At 37.9% G+C, this 14837-nt stretch overlaps 16 non-coding genes across 16 annotated transcripts; 9 read left to right on the top strand and 7 right to left on the bottom strand.

Moving 5' to 3' along the window:
* Nucleotides 1-593: 593 nt before the first annotated feature.
* Nucleotides 594-708, top strand: LOC124918571. The gene has a single exon (XR_007097446.1). It is a non-coding gene; the product is annotated as a U5 spliceosomal RNA (small nuclear RNA).
* A 467-nt stretch (nt 709-1175) lies between these two features.
* Nucleotides 1176-1278, bottom strand: LOC124918575. The gene has a single exon (XR_007097450.1). It is a non-coding gene; the product is annotated as a U6 spliceosomal RNA (small nuclear RNA).
* A 689-nt stretch (nt 1279-1967) lies between these two features.
* LOC124918568 lies at nt 1968-2082 on the top strand. Its single transcript, XR_007097443.1, has one exon. It is a non-coding gene; the product is annotated as a U5 spliceosomal RNA (small nuclear RNA).
* Nucleotides 2083-2549: 467 nt separating this feature from the next.
* LOC124918579 lies at nt 2550-2652 on the bottom strand. The gene has a single exon (XR_007097454.1). It is a non-coding gene; the product is annotated as a U6 spliceosomal RNA (small nuclear RNA).
* A 683-nt stretch (nt 2653-3335) lies between these two features.
* Nucleotides 3336-3450, top strand: LOC124918570. Its single transcript, XR_007097445.1, has one exon. It is a non-coding gene; the product is annotated as a U5 spliceosomal RNA (small nuclear RNA).
* A 468-nt stretch (nt 3451-3918) lies between these two features.
* On the bottom strand, nt 3919-4021 carry LOC124918574. Its single transcript, XR_007097449.1, has one exon. It is a non-coding gene; the product is annotated as a U6 spliceosomal RNA (small nuclear RNA).
* Nucleotides 4022-4710: 689 nt separating this feature from the next.
* On the top strand, nt 4711-4825 carry LOC124918569. Its single transcript, XR_007097444.1, has one exon. It is a non-coding gene; the product is annotated as a U5 spliceosomal RNA (small nuclear RNA).
* Nucleotides 4826-5290: 465 nt separating this feature from the next.
* On the bottom strand, nt 5291-5393 carry LOC124918577. Its single transcript, XR_007097452.1, has one exon. It is a non-coding gene; the product is annotated as a U6 spliceosomal RNA (small nuclear RNA).
* Nucleotides 5394-6083: 690 nt separating this feature from the next.
* LOC124918583 lies at nt 6084-6198 on the top strand. The gene has a single exon (XR_007097457.1). It is a non-coding gene; the product is annotated as a U5 spliceosomal RNA (small nuclear RNA).
* Nucleotides 6199-6665: 467 nt separating this feature from the next.
* Nucleotides 6666-6768, bottom strand: LOC124918576. Its single transcript, XR_007097451.1, has one exon. It is a non-coding gene; the product is annotated as a U6 spliceosomal RNA (small nuclear RNA).
* A 684-nt stretch (nt 6769-7452) lies between these two features.
* On the top strand, nt 7453-7567 carry LOC124918582. The gene has a single exon (XR_007097456.1). It is a non-coding gene; the product is annotated as a U5 spliceosomal RNA (small nuclear RNA).
* A 4121-nt stretch (nt 7568-11688) lies between these two features.
* Nucleotides 11689-11803, top strand: LOC124918580. The gene has a single exon (XR_007097455.1). It is a non-coding gene; the product is annotated as a U5 spliceosomal RNA (small nuclear RNA).
* Nucleotides 11804-12270: 467 nt separating this feature from the next.
* On the bottom strand, nt 12271-12373 carry LOC124918573. Its single transcript, XR_007097448.1, has one exon. It is a non-coding gene; the product is annotated as a U6 spliceosomal RNA (small nuclear RNA).
* Nucleotides 12374-13062: 689 nt separating this feature from the next.
* On the top strand, nt 13063-13177 carry LOC124918567. Its single transcript, XR_007097442.1, has one exon. It is a non-coding gene; the product is annotated as a U5 spliceosomal RNA (small nuclear RNA).
* A 470-nt stretch (nt 13178-13647) lies between these two features.
* LOC124918572 lies at nt 13648-13750 on the bottom strand. Its single transcript, XR_007097447.1, has one exon. It is a non-coding gene; the product is annotated as a U6 spliceosomal RNA (small nuclear RNA).
* Nucleotides 13751-14433: 683 nt separating this feature from the next.
* Nucleotides 14434-14548, top strand: LOC124918578. Its single transcript, XR_007097453.1, has one exon. It is a non-coding gene; the product is annotated as a U5 spliceosomal RNA (small nuclear RNA).
* Nucleotides 14549-14837: the final 289 nt, after the last annotated feature.

Below are 14837 nucleotides of genomic sequence, written 5' to 3'. Positions count from 1 at the left end.
CTTGCGGTCGAGTACTAGAGTGTTTTTGAAGGAAGGAATGCTTGTATATAGAGAAATAGGCTCGTTCAAAGTATGCCCTCGATTTCTAGTGTTTAGTTTTGAGGGAATATTGAAGTTATGTGAGAAAATGAATGGGGAGGTACCCCTTATGTGGTATTGATAAGGTGTCCAAGGGAGGAGCTAGGATATAAAATCTATCCGGGCTGAATTGTTTTCATAATACCTACCCGACTAGAACGATAATAATCCGAAGCAAATAAAAAAGTAAACGTAGTCTACAGTCGCTAATTCTCATCTACGAGCGGCGAGCGGCGGGCGGCGTGCGCGTGAGAACTCAATAGCGACGGTATTTCCCCCCGTCGTTATTGCCATTCGCATACAAAAAGAATGAGTTCAATAAAATTATTTATTTAAAAATATCAAATTCTTGAAAATGTTAATGAATTATTATGTTTTTTAAATAAACAAGAAAAGAAAACATTTGGTTCAATAACGACACTAAAAAAAAGTGTCGTCCCACATTGCTAGATGAATCGAAAATGGGATTCCAAAATTTTTATAAGAGAGGAGTTGGTGATCATAGAAAATTACAAAGCCACGCACTGGACACAAAGCGAACTATTCTTTCGCCTTTTACTAAAGAATACCGTGTGTTCTTTGCAATACGTGGCATACGCCTATTTTTGTTGGGTCCTCTAATCGGAGGCGCCCTACAATTGAGTTTAAGCTTCGACATTTTCTTATCTATGAGTGTTTAATTCACACTATTGATGAATGTGTTATTTGAATTATTCCCTTTTAATTTTAATCCTTCAAAATTATCTTCCTTCAAAGAACCGCGCAGATAAATTCTTTACATCGTAGTGAATTCTGTTCAAAAATAGATTCTCACGTCTTAATTTTTCCATGCTTGACAAGGGACCTTATATTCTCTCACCCTCGCACTCGAGATGACCCGACCCGTTAGTTAGAGGTGCAAATAAAAAAAAGGGATGAAGTTTGTAGTAAATGGAACCTACAACATGTCTTTTATTTTTCTTCATCTAAATTAGTTAATTATTTTGTGAAATAAATTCTGCAAGTGTCACTACGTGAAAACTGCTAAAGTACAAAAAAACGACACTAATTCCCCCCCCGGTCGGCGACGTAGGCGTTAGAGAAGAAAAATGGTAAAAAAAAATTTGGACCATTTCTCGATTTGTGCGTGTCATCCTTGCGCAGGGGCCATGCTAATCTTCTCTGTATCGTTCCAATTTTATCGGATGTCCCCGAAGGGACATAGTCTTCTCTCGCTCCCCTTCTCAAGAAGAATTTATTTTTGAGTTAGAGGATCGATGTGGGATAATTTATAGAAATGAGTGGACAGGTGCTATTTCTTGCGGTCGAGTACTAGAGTGTTTTTGAAGGAAGGAATGCTTGTATATAGAGAAATAGGCTCGTTCAAAGTATGCCCTCGATTTCTAGTGTTTAGTTTTGAGGGAATATTGAAGTTATGTGAGAAAATGAATGGGGAGGTACCCCTTATGTGGTATTGATAAGGTGTCCAAGGGAGGAGCTAGGATATAAAATCTATCCGGGCTGAATTGTTTTCATAATACCTACCCGACTAGAACGATAATAATCCGAAGCAAATAAAAAAGTAAACGTAGTCTACAGTCGCTAATTCTCATCTACGAGCGGCGAGCAGTGGGCGGCGTGCGCGTGAGAACTCAATAGCGACGGTATTTCCCCCCGTCGTTATTGCCATTCGCATACAAAAAGAATGAGTTCAATAAAATTATTTATTTAAAAATATCAAATTCTTGAAAATGTTAATGAATTATTATGTTTTTTAAATAAACAAGAAAAGAAAACATTTGGTTCAATAACGACACTAAAAAAAGTGTCGTCCCACATTGCTAGATGAATCGAAAATGGGATTCCAAAATTTTTATAAGAGAGGAGTTGGTGATCATAGGAAATTACAAAGCCACGCACTGGACACAAAGCGAACTATTCTTTCGCCTTTTACTAAAGAATACCGTGTGTTCTTTGCAATACGTGGCATACGCCTATTTTTGTTGGGTACTCTAATCGGAGGCACCCTACAATTGAGTTTAAGCTTCGACATTTTCTTATCTATGAGTGTTTAATTCACACTATTGATGAATGTGTTATTTGAATTATTCCCTTTTAATTTTAATCCTTCAAAATTATCTTCCTTCAAAAGAACCGCGTAGATAAATTCTTTACATCGTAGTGTATTCTGTTCAAAAATAGATTCTCACGTCTTAATTTTTCCATGCTTGACAAGGGACCTTATATTCTCTCACCCTCGCACTCGAGATGACCCGACCCGTTAGTTAGAGGTGCAAATAAAAAAAAGGGATGAAGTTTGTAGTAAATGGAACCTACAACATGTCTTTTATTTTTCTTCATCTAAATTAGTTAGTTGTTTTGTGAAATAAATTCTGCAAGTTTCACTACGTGAAAACTGCTAAAGTACAAAAAAACGACAATATTTCTCCCCCCGGTCGGCGGCGTAGGCGTTAGAGAAGACAAATGGTAAAAAAAATTTGGACCATTTCTCGATTTGTGCGTGTCATCCTTGCGCAGGGGCCATGCTAATCTTCTCTGTATCGTTCCAATTTTATCGGATGTCCCCGAAGGGACATAGTCTTCTCTCGCTCCCCTTCTCAAGAAGAATTTATTTTTGAGTTAGAGGATCGATGTGGGATAATTTATAGAAATGAGTGGACAGGTGCTATTTCTTGCGGTCGAGTACTAGAGTGTTTTTGAAGGAAGGAATGCTTGTATATAGAGAAATAGGCTCGTTCAAAGTATTCCCTCGATTTCTAGTGTTTAGTTTTGAGGGAATATTGAAGTTATGTGAGAAAATGAATGGGGAGGTACCCCTTATGTGGTATTGATAAGGTGTCCAAGGGAGGAGCTAGGATATAAAATCTATCCGGGCTGAATTGTTTTCATAATACCTACCCGACTAGAACGATAATAATCCGAAGCAAATAAAAAAGTAAACGTAGTCTACAGTCGCTAATTCTCATCTACGAGCGGCGAGCGGCGTGCGCGTGAGAACTCAATAGCGACGGTATTTCCCCCCGTCGTTATTGCCATTCGCATACAAAAAGAATGAGTTCAATAAAATTATTTATTTAAAAATATCAAATTCTTGAAAATGTTAATGAATTATTATGTTTTTTAAATAAACAAGAAAAGAAAACATTTGGTTCAATAACGACACTAAAAAAAAGTGTCGTCCCACATTGCTAGATGAATCGAAAATGGGATTCCAAAATTTTTATAAGAGAGGAGTTGGTGATCATAGAAAATTACAAAGCCACGCACTGGACACAAAGCGAACTATTCTTTCGCCTTTTACTAAAGAATACCGTGTGTTCTTTGCAATACGTGGCATACGCCTATTTTTGTTGGGTCCTCTAATCGGAGGCGCCCTACAATTGAGTTTAAGCTTCGACATTTTCTTATCTATGAGTGTTTAATTCACACTATTGATGAATGTGTTATTTGAATTATTCCCTTTTAATTTTAATCCTTCAAAATTATCTTCCTTCAAAAGAACCGCGTAGATAAATTCTTTACATCGTAGTGTATTCTGTTCAAAAATAGATTCTCACGTCTTAATTTTTCCATGCTTGACAAGGGACCTTATATTCTCTCACCCTCGCACTCGAGATGACCCGACCCGTTAGTTAGAGGTGCAAATAAAAAAAGGGATGAAGTTTGTAGTAAATGGAACCTACAACATGTCTTTTATTTTTCTTCATCTAAATTAGTTAGTTGTTTTGTGAAATAAATTCTGCAAGTTTCACTACGTGAAAACTGCTAAAGTACAAAAAACGACAATATTTCTCCCCCCCCGGTCGGCGGCGTAGGCGTTAGAGAAGAAAAATGGTAAAAAAAAATTTGGACCATTTCTCGATTTGTGCGTGTCATCCTTGCGCAGGGGCCATGCTAATCTTCTCTGTATCGTTCCAATTTTATCGGATGTCCCCGAAGGGACATAGTCTTCTCTCGCTCCCCTTCTCAAGAAGAATTTATTTTTGAGTTAGAGGATCGATGTGGGATAATTTATAGAAATGAGTGGACAGGTGCTATTTCTTGCGGTCGAGTACTAGAGTGTTTTTGAAGGAAGGAATGCTTGTATATAGAGAAATAGGCTCGTTCAAAGTATGCCCTCGATTTCTAGTGTTTAGTTTTGAGGGAATATTGAAGTTATGTGAGAAAATGAATGGGGAGGTACCCCTTATGTGGTATTGATAAGGTGTCCAAGGGAGGAGCTAGGATATAAAATCTATCCGGGCTGAATTGTTTTCATAATACCTACCCGACTAGAACGATAATAATCCGAAGCAAATAAAAAAGTAAACGTAGTCTACAGTCGCTAATTCTCATCTACGAGCGGCGAGCGGCGGGCGGCGTGCGCGTGAGAACTCAATAGCGACGGTATTTCCCCCCGTCGTTATTGCCATTCGCATACAAAAAGAATGAGTTCAATAAAATTATTTATTTAAAAATATCAAATTCTTGAAAATGTTAATGAATTATTATGTTTTTTAAATAAACAAGAAAAGAAAACATTTGGTTCAATAACGACACTAAAAAAAGTGTCGTCCCACATTGCTAGATGAATCAAAAATGGGATTCCAAAATTTTTATAAGAGAGGAGTTGGTGATCATAGGAAATTACAAAGCCACGCACTGGACACAAAGCGAACTATTCTTTCGCCTTTTACTAAAGAATACCGTGTGTTCTTTGCAATACGTGGCATACGCCTATTTTTGTTGGGTCCTCTAATCGGAGGCGCCCTACAATTGAGTTTAAGCTTCGACATTTTCTTATCTATGAGTGTTTAATTCACACTATTGATGAATGTGTTATTTGAATTATTCCCTTTTAATTTTAATCCTTCAAAATTATCTTCCTTCAAAAGAACCGCGTAGATAAATTCTTTACATCGTAGTGTATTCTGTTCAAAAATAGATTCTCACGTCTTAATTTTTCCATGCTTGACAAGGGACCTTATATTCTCTCACCCTCGCACTCGAGATGACCCGACCCGTTAGTTAGAGGTGCAAATAAAAAAAAGGGATGAAGTTTGTAGTAAATGGAACCTACAACATGTCTTTTATTTTTCTTCATCTAAATTAGTTAATTATTTTGTGAAATAAATTCTGCAAGTGTCACTACGTGAAAACTGCTAAAGTACAAAAAACGACACTATTTCCCCCCCGGTCGGCGGCGTAGGCGTTAGAGAAGAAAAATGGTAAAAAAAATTTGGACCATTTCTCGATTTGTGCGTGTCATCCTTGCGCAGGGGCCATGCTAATCTTCTCTGTATCGTTCCAATTTTATCGGATGTCCCCGAAGGGACATAGTCTTCTCTCGCTCCCCTTCTCAAGAAGAATTTATTTTTGAGTTAGAGGATCGATGTGGGATAATTTATAGAAATGAGTGGACAGGTGCTATTTCTTGCGGTCGAGTACTAGAGTGTTTTTGAAGGAAGGAATGCTTGTATATAGAGAAATAGGCTCGTTCAAAGTATGCCCTCGATTTCTAGTGTTTAGTTTTGAGGGAATATTGAAGTTATGTGAGAAAATGAATGGGGAGGTACCCCTTATGTGGTATTGATAAGGTGTCCAAGGGAGGAGCTAGGATATAAAATCTATCCGGGCTGAATTGTTTTCATAATACCTACCCGACTAGAACGATAATAATCCGAAGCAAATAAAAAAGTAAACGTAGTCTACAGTCGCTAATTCTCATCTACGAGCGGCGAGCGGCGGGCGGCGTGCGCGTGAGAACTCAATAGCGACGGTATTTCCCCCCGTCGTTATTGCCATTCGCATACAAAAAGAATGAGTTCAATAAAATTATTTATTTAAAAATATCAAATTCTTGAAAATGTTAATGAATTATTATGTTTTTTAAATAAACAAGAAAAGAAAACATTTGGTTCAATAACGACACTAAAAAAAAGTGTCGTCCCACATTGCTAGATGAATCGAAAATGGGATTCCAAAATTTTTATAAGAGAGGAGTTGGTGATCATAGGAAATTACAAAGCCACGCACTGGACACAAAGCGAACTATTCTTTCGCCTTTTACTAAAGAATACCGTGTGTTCTTTGCAATACGTGGCATACGCCTATTTTTGTTGGGTACTCTAATCGGAGGCACCCTACAATTGAGTTTAAGCTTCGACATTTTCTTATCTATGAGTGTTTAATTCACACTATTGATGAATGTGTTATTTGAATTATTCCCTTTTAATTTTAATCCTTCAAAATTATCTTCCTTCAAAAGAACCGCGTAGATAAATTCTTTACATCGTAGTGTATTCTGTTCAAAAATAGATTCTCACGTCTTAATTTTTCCATGCTTGACAAGGGACCTTATATTCTCTCACCCTCGCACTCGAGATGACCCGACCCGTTAGTTAGAGGTGCAAATAAAAAAAAGGGATGAAGTTTGTAGTAAATGGAACCTACAACATGTCTTTTATTTTTCTTCATCTAAATTAGTTAGTTGTTTTGTGAAATAAATTCTGCAAGTTTCACTACGTGAAAACTGCTAAAGTACAAAAAACGACAATATTTCTCCCCCCCGGTCGGCGGCGTAGGCGTTAGAGAAGACAAATGGTAAAAAAAATTTGGACCATTTCTCGATTTGTGCGTGTCATCCTTGCGCAGGGGCCATGCTAATCTTCTCTGTATCGTTCCAATTTTATCGGATGTCCCCGAAGGGACATAGTCTTCTCTCGCTCCCCTTCTCAAGAAGAATTTATTTTTGAGTTAGAGGATCGATGTGGGATAATTTATAGAAATGAGTGGACAGGTGCTATTTCTTGCGGTCGAGTACTAGAGTGTTTTTGAAGGAAGGAATGCTTGTATATAGAGAAATAGGCTCGTTCAAAGTATGCCCTCGATTTCTAGTGTTTAGTTTTGAGGGAATATTGAAGTTATGTGAGAAAATGAATGGGGAGGTACCCCTTATGTGGTATTGATAAGGTGTCCAAGGGAGGAGCTAGGATATAAAATCTATCCGGGCTGAATTGTTTTCATAATACCTACCCGACTAGAACGATAATAATCCGAAGCAAATAAAAAAGTAAACGTAGTCTACAGTCGCTAATTCTCATCTACGAGCGGCAGGCGGCGTGCGCGTGAGAACTCAATAGCGACGGTATTTCCCCCCGTCGTTATTGCCATTCGCATACAAAAAGAATGAGTTCAATAAAATTATTTATTTAAAAATATCAAATTCTTGAAAATGTTAATGAATTATTATGTTTTTTAAATAAACAAGAAAAGAAAACATTTGGTTCAATAACGACACTAAAAAAAAAGTGTCGTCCCACATTGCTAGATGAATCGAAAATGGGATTCCAAAATTTTTATAAGAGAGGAGTTGGTGATCATAGGAAATTACAAAGCCACGCACTGGACACAAAGCGAACTATTCTTTCGCCTTTTACTAAAGAATACCGTGTGTTCTTTGCAATACGTGGCATACGCCTATTTTTGTTGGGTACTCTAATCGGAGGCACCCTACAATTGAGTTTAAGCTTCGACATTTTTTTATCTATGAGTGTTTAATTCGCACTATTGATGAATGTGTTATTTGAATTATTCCCTTTTAATTTTAATCCTTCAAAATTATCTTCCTTCAAAAGAACCACGTAGATAAATTCTTTACATCGTAGTGTATTCTGTTCAAAAATAAATTCTCACGTCTTAATTTTTCCATGCTTGACAAGGGACCTTATATTCTCTCACCCTCGCACTCGAGGTGTTGGGTCAAATTACTTTGACTAAATGTAGAATTAATTTAACAACTGGAATTTTGATGATGAAATAACTTATGAGTTTTAATACAGATGTATTGAAACAATATTTCATAAGACTTGAATCTAATGAGGGTCATTAGACCGTTTTTGACATTCAACAAAATTAAACGTACAGTCTAACTCATCGGAATTAGACGTGTAGTCTAATGAATGTAAAAAATTAAACGCAAGTCTAATGAATACATAGAATTAGATGTAAGTCTAATATGTTTGCAATTAGACGAGTAGTCTAATTGATATTCGGAATTAGACGTACAGTCTAACTCATCGAAGTTAGACGTGTAGTCTAATATATTTGTAATTAGACGGGTAGTCTAATTTATGCGGAATTAGACGTGCAGTCTAACTCAGTGGAGTTAGACGTGCAGTCTAATAGAATGTGAAAATTAGACATGCGTCTCACTCCTTCAGACAAGTCTGAGGTAGAACCGGAATTAGACGTGCAGTCTAACACAGTGGAGTTAGACATGCAGTCTAATGGTTATTGGATAATTAGACGTGGAGTCTAATTAATGAAAGTTAGACGTGCGTCTAACTTCTTCAGACAAGTTTGAGATAGAACCGGAATTAGACGTGCAGTCTAACTCAGTGGAGTTAGACGTGTAGTCTAATGGTTATTGGATAATTAGACGTGGAGTCTAATTAATGAAAGTTTGATAGAAAAATTAAGTAAGTTAATTTTCAAACCGGCTGGAACTGCATAAACCGGCTGAGGAACATATAAAAGCAATCCGGCTCCAGATGATCAATCCATGATCAAGAGAAACCGGTATCAACATACCTCAACATTCTCAACAGACCGGCTAGCAAATAAAAGTTTACATTCCAAGCCGGATCATACTATGAAAGAGTCAACCGGAAACTAAAAGTTACAAAGATGACGTAATGTGACGAAATAGACGTGTCTTGGGAAAATAAAAGAAGATAAGATCCTGATCAGAAGCATGCGATAAAGACAATGATGAAACTGATGATCCGAAGATCCGACTCAGACAGCCGGAAGGTGCATGCCTAACACGTGTCCAAATCTGCAAACCGGCTACGTCATCTATACCTAAGAGGCATCTGCATGCTTGCCAAGTGTCAGGAAGTTGAAACATGCAAGCAACCTCTCTGAACCGGCGTGACTTTGAACTGACCAATCACACGGTGAGAGAAGAAAGTGACCGTTGAATTGCTCTTCACTATAAAAGGAAGACGAAGCAACCTCATTAATGATAGTGACGAACATCTTAAGAGAGAGAAAGAAATCTCACGCGCGATCCAAACTTTGTTATTTCATTTTACCGAAAGTTTTATTGTGTCATATTATTGTATTACATCAAGAGTGAGTTGGTGTAACCGGCGAGTAGTGAGTTAGGCTCGACCGGCAGTGTAATTGCTGTAACCTTGAAAGTTAGTGGAGATCCTTCTCATAATCTGAGAAGAATGGGTGACGTAGGAGGGTTTGCTCCGAACATCCATAAAAAATCTTGTCTCGTGTCATTTCTTTTATTTCCGGCTTACTCACTCTAAAAACCGAACTATTACCAACCTAAACATAATCCTTAACAAAACTGGTTCATATATTCCATCTAACCGATTCCTTGTTAATCTCATCAAAACTAAATCGCATACGTTGCTTCAGACTGAAACAAACATTTCTGCCCTTGAACCCGGTTCAAGAGTCTGTGACAATTTGCGTAGTACTGAGTGCGGTTGTAGTCTCTAACCGGACTATCACCAAAGTGTGGCTTGTGTTGTGTAAGAGACCACCCTTCCAGAACCGGAACACCTCGGTCTTCCAAGGGCGTCCCCAATCCTAACAAGTGGTATTAGAGCCAGGTTCTTAGCACTCAAGCAACCGAAGAAAATGGGAAGCATGACCCACAGCGACAAGCCACCAATGTTAAACAGTGAAGCGTTTAGCAGCTAGAAGAAACAGATGTATCTACATCTGATTACGCTGGATGATGAGATGAGAAGAGTCCTGAAGGAAGGGCCAATCAATATCAACAAAGATATAGATACATTGACAACTGAAGATCGAAGACGGAGCAACCTGGACAACCATTGCATGAGGCACATCTACAAGGATATAGACGATAACACCTTGAACAAGATATCAGATTGTGATAATGCAAAGGAAGCCCGGGAGACGATCATTCAGATCCATGAAGGAAACGAAAGGACAAAGGAGAACAAAATCTTGGTGGCCACACAAAAATATGAGAACATCAGGATGAAACCGGGGGAAAACATGAAAGAATTCAGCAACCGGTTCACCAGCGTGGTCAACGAGCTTCAAACACTCGGAAAGAGATACGACAACCGAGAAGTAATCATTAAAACCTTAAGATTACTGCCAAGCACATGGGATATCAAAACCATAGTGATGAGGGAATCAAGCAACCTCGGGTAGATGAAGTTGCATGACGTGTTTGAGGATCTAAAAGCATACGAGTTGAGATTAAGTCTCGGATCGAAGATGAAGCATCTACGTCAACCGCAACCAGAACTTTGGTTACATCGGTGGAACCAGCGTTCCAAGTATCAACCGTTCCGGCTCCAGTCAAAAACGCTGATCAGATCAGTGAAGATGTGATGGCGATGTTAGCTTAGAAATTTGGGAAATTCATGAAGAAGAACCAGCCGCCATCTAACAACAACTTTAGTTATAATTATGCCGATAAATCAAATAAAAGATGTTATAACTGTGATGGTTTTGGACATTTCAGGTCAGAATGCAGGAAACCAAGAAGAGACGACAGAAAACCGGAAAGCAACTATCAAGGCAACAACTACCAAGGCAACCGGTACCAGGGTAACAACTACCAAGAGAATGATTATCGGAGAAATGACAACCAACGAAACGATTACCGGAGAAACGATAACCAACAAGCCGATGAAGGGAAGGAAATACAGAAGACACTCATTGCATCCGACGGCAGAAGTGAATGGGCATACTCCGACAACGAAAATGATGAGGAAAGAGTAACATGTTTCATAGCAAACGACGAAGAGGTATTTGATTTCTCTTCTGATGAGTTCACTAAAGAAGATTTGATTTCTTCACTCAATGAAATAGTCGCTGAGTTCAGAAACATATCTGCCTATATACCGACTCTAGTATAACATAAAACCGTAGAGTCAAGTGGTATCGCTGATGAATCATGCGAAACCACAGTGTATGAATCGGCTAAACTATCCTTAGAAAATGAGGAGACAGTTCAACCGGTAACTGAAGTCGATGAACGAGCACTATATGTTACAGTTGCGTGGGAAAGATCTCGTAAAGCCGTAGATCAGATGTGTAACTATAAAAGACATCCTAAGTGTAGATTTTGTATTGGATATAAACAAAACAAATCAAACGAACCTTATGTGGTATTGATAAGGTGTCCGAGGGAGGAGCTAGGATATAAAATCTATCCGGGCTGAATTGTTTTCATAATACCTACCCGACTAGAACGATAATAATCCGAAGCAAATAAAAAAGTAAACGTAGTCTACAATCGCTAATTCTCATCTACGAGCGGCGAGCGGCGGGCGGCAAACGGCGGGCGGCGGGCGCGTGAGAACTCAATAGCGACGGTATTTCCCCCCGTCGTTATTACCATTCGCATACAAAAAGAATGAGTTCAATAAAATTATTTATTTAAAAATATCAAATTCTTGAAAATGTTAATGAATTATTATGTTTTTTAAATAAACAAGAAAAGAAAACATTTGGTTCAATAACGACACTAAAAAAAAGTGTCGTCCCACATTGCTAGATGAATCGAAAATGGGATTCCAAAATTTTTATAAGAGAGGAGTTGGTGATCATAGGAAATTACAAAGCCACGCACTGGACACAAAGCGAACTATTCTTTCGCCTTTTACTAAAGAATACCGTGTGTTCTTTGCAATACGTGGCATACGCCTATTTTTGTTGGGTACTCTAATCGGAGGCACCCTACAATTGAGTTTAAGCTTCGACATTTTCTTATCTATGAGTGTTTAATTCACACTATTGATGAATGTGTTATTTGAATTATTCCCTTTTAATTTTAATCCTTCAAAATTATCTTCCTTCAAAAGAACCGCGTAGATAAATTCTTTACATCGTAGTGTATTCTGTTCAAAAATAGATTCTCACGTCTTAATTTTTCCATGCTTGACAAGGGACCTTATATTCTCTCACCCTCGCACTCGAGATGACCCGACCCGTTAGTTAGAGGTGCAAATAAAAAAAAGGGATGAAGTTTGTAGTAAATGGAACCTACAACATGTCTTTTATTTTTCTTCATCTAAATTAGTTAGTTGTTTTGTGAAATAAATTCTGCAAGTTTCACTACGTGAAAACTGCTAAAGTACAAAAAACGACAATATTTCTCCCCCCGGTCGGCGGCGTAGGCGTTAGAGAAGAAAAATGGTAAAAAAAAATTTGGACCATTTCTCGATTTGTGCGTGTCATCCTTGCGCAGGGGCCATGCTAATCTTCTCTGTATCGTTCCAATTTTATCGGATGTCCCCGAAGGGACATAGTCTTCTCTCGCTCCCCTTCTCAAGAAGAATTTATTTTTGAGTTAGAGGATCGATGTGGGATAATTTATAGAAATGAGTGGACAGGTGCTATTTCTTGCGGTCGAGTACTAGAGTGTTTTTGAAGGAAGGAATGCTTGTATATAGAGAAATAGGCTCGTTCAAAGTATGCCCTCGATTTCTAGTGTTTAGTTTTGAGGGAATATTGAAGTTATGTGAGAAAATGAATGGGGAGGTACCCCTTATGTGGTATTGATAAGGTGTCCAAGGGAGGAGCTAGGATATAAAATCTATCCGGGCTGAATTGTTTTCATAATACCTACCCGACTAGAACGATAATAATCCGAAGCAAATAAAAAAGTAAACGTAGTCTACAGTCGCTAATTCTCATCTACGAGCGGCGAGCGTCGGGCGGCGTGCGCGTGAGAACTCAATAGCGACGGTATTTCCCCCGTCGTTATTGCCATTCGCATACAAAAAGAATGAGTTCAATAAAATTATTTATTTAAAAATATCAAATTCTTGAAAATGTTAATGAATTATTATGTTTTTTAAATAAACAAGAAAAGAAAACATTTGGTTCAATAACGACACTAAAAAAAAGTGTCGTCCCACATTGCTAGATGAATCGAAAATGGGATTCCAAAATTTTTATAAGAGAGGAGTTGGTGATCATAGGAAATTACAAAGCCACGCACTGGACACAAAGCGAACTATTCTTTCGCCTTTTACTAAAGAATACCGTGTGTTCTTTGCAATACGTGGCATACGCCTATTTTTGTTGGGTCCTCTAATCGGAGGCACCCTACAATTGAGTTTAAGCTTCGACATTTTCTTATCTATGAGTGTTTAATTCACACTATTGATGAATGTGTTATTTGAATTATTCCCTTTTAATTTTAATCCTTCAAAATTATCTTCCTTCAAAAGAACCGCGTAGATAAATTCTTTACATCGTAGTGTATTCTGTTCAAAAATAGATTCTCACGTCTTAATTTTTCCATGCTTGACAAGGGACCTTATATTCTCTCACCCTCGCACTCGAGATGACCCGACCCGTTAGTTAGAGGTGCAAATAAAAAAAAGGGATGAAGTTTGTAGTAAATGGAACCTACAACATGTCTTTTATTTTTCTTCATCTAAATTAGTTAGTTGTTTTGTGAAATAAATTCTGCAAGTTTCACTACGTGAAAACTGCTAAAGTACAAAAAAACGACAATATTTCTCCCCCCCGGTCGGCGGCGTAGGCGTTAGAGAAGAAAAATGGTAAAAAAAAAATTTGGACCATTTCTCGATTTGTGCGTGTCATCCTTGCGCAGGGGCCATGCTAATCTTCTCTGTATCGTTCCAATTTTATCGGATGTCCCCGAAGGGACATAGTCTTCTCTCGCTCCCCTTCTCAAGAAGAATTTATTTTTGAGTTAGAGGATCGATGTGGGATAATTTATAGAAATGAGTGGACAGGTGCTATTTCTTGCGGTCGAGTACTAGAGTGTTTTTGAAGGAAGGAATGCTTGTATATAGAGAAATAGGCTCGTTCAAAGTATGCCCTCGATTTCTAGTGTTTAGTTTTGAGGGAATATTGAAGTTATGTGAGAAAATGAATGGGGAGGTACCCCTTATGTGGTATTGATAAGGTGTCCAAGGGAGGAGCTAGGATATAAAATCTATCCGGGCTGAATTGTTTTCATAATACCTACCCGACTAGAACGATAATAATCCGAAGAAAATAAAAAAGTAAACGTAGTCTACAGTCGCTAATTCTCATCTACGAGCGGCGGGCGGCGGGCGCGTGAGAACTCAATAGCGACGGTATTTCCCCCCGTCGTTATTGCCATTCGCATACAAAAAGTATGAGTTCAATAAAATTATTTATTTAAAAATATCAAATTCTTGAAAATGTTAATGAATTATTATGTTTTTTAAATAAACAAGAAAAGAAAACATTTGGTTCAATAACGACACTAAAAAAAAGTGTCGTCCCACATTGCTAGATGAATCGAAAATGGGATTCCAAAATTTTTATAAGAGAGGAGTTGGTGATCATAGGAAATTACAAAGCCACGCACTGGACACAAAGCGAACTATTCTTTCGCCTTTTACTAAAGAATACCGTGTGTTCTTTGCAATACGTGGCATACGCCTATTTTTGTTGGGTACTCTAATCGGAGGCACCCTACAATTGAGTTTAAGCTTCGACATTTTCTTATCTATGAGTGTTTAATTCACACTATTGATGAATGTGTTATTTGAATTATTCCCTTTTAATTTTAATCCTTCAAAATTATCTTCCTTCAAAAGAACCACGTAGATAAATTCTTTACATCGTAGTGTATTCTGTTCAAAAATAAATTCTCACGTCTTAATTTTTCCATGCTTGACAAGGGACCTTATATTCTCTCACCCTCGCACTCGAGGTGTTGGGTCAAATTACTTTGACTAAATGTAGAATTAATTTAACAA

This window comes from Impatiens glandulifera, unplaced genomic scaffold, assembly GCF_907164915.1.
Source record: "Impatiens glandulifera unplaced genomic scaffold, dImpGla2.1, whole genome shotgun sequence".
Lineage (NCBI taxonomy): Eukaryota > Viridiplantae > Streptophyta > Magnoliopsida > Ericales > Balsaminaceae > Impatiens > Impatiens glandulifera.
The sequence above is the reverse complement of the archived record's forward strand: the minus strand, read 5'-3'. Positions and strand labels throughout refer to the sequence as shown.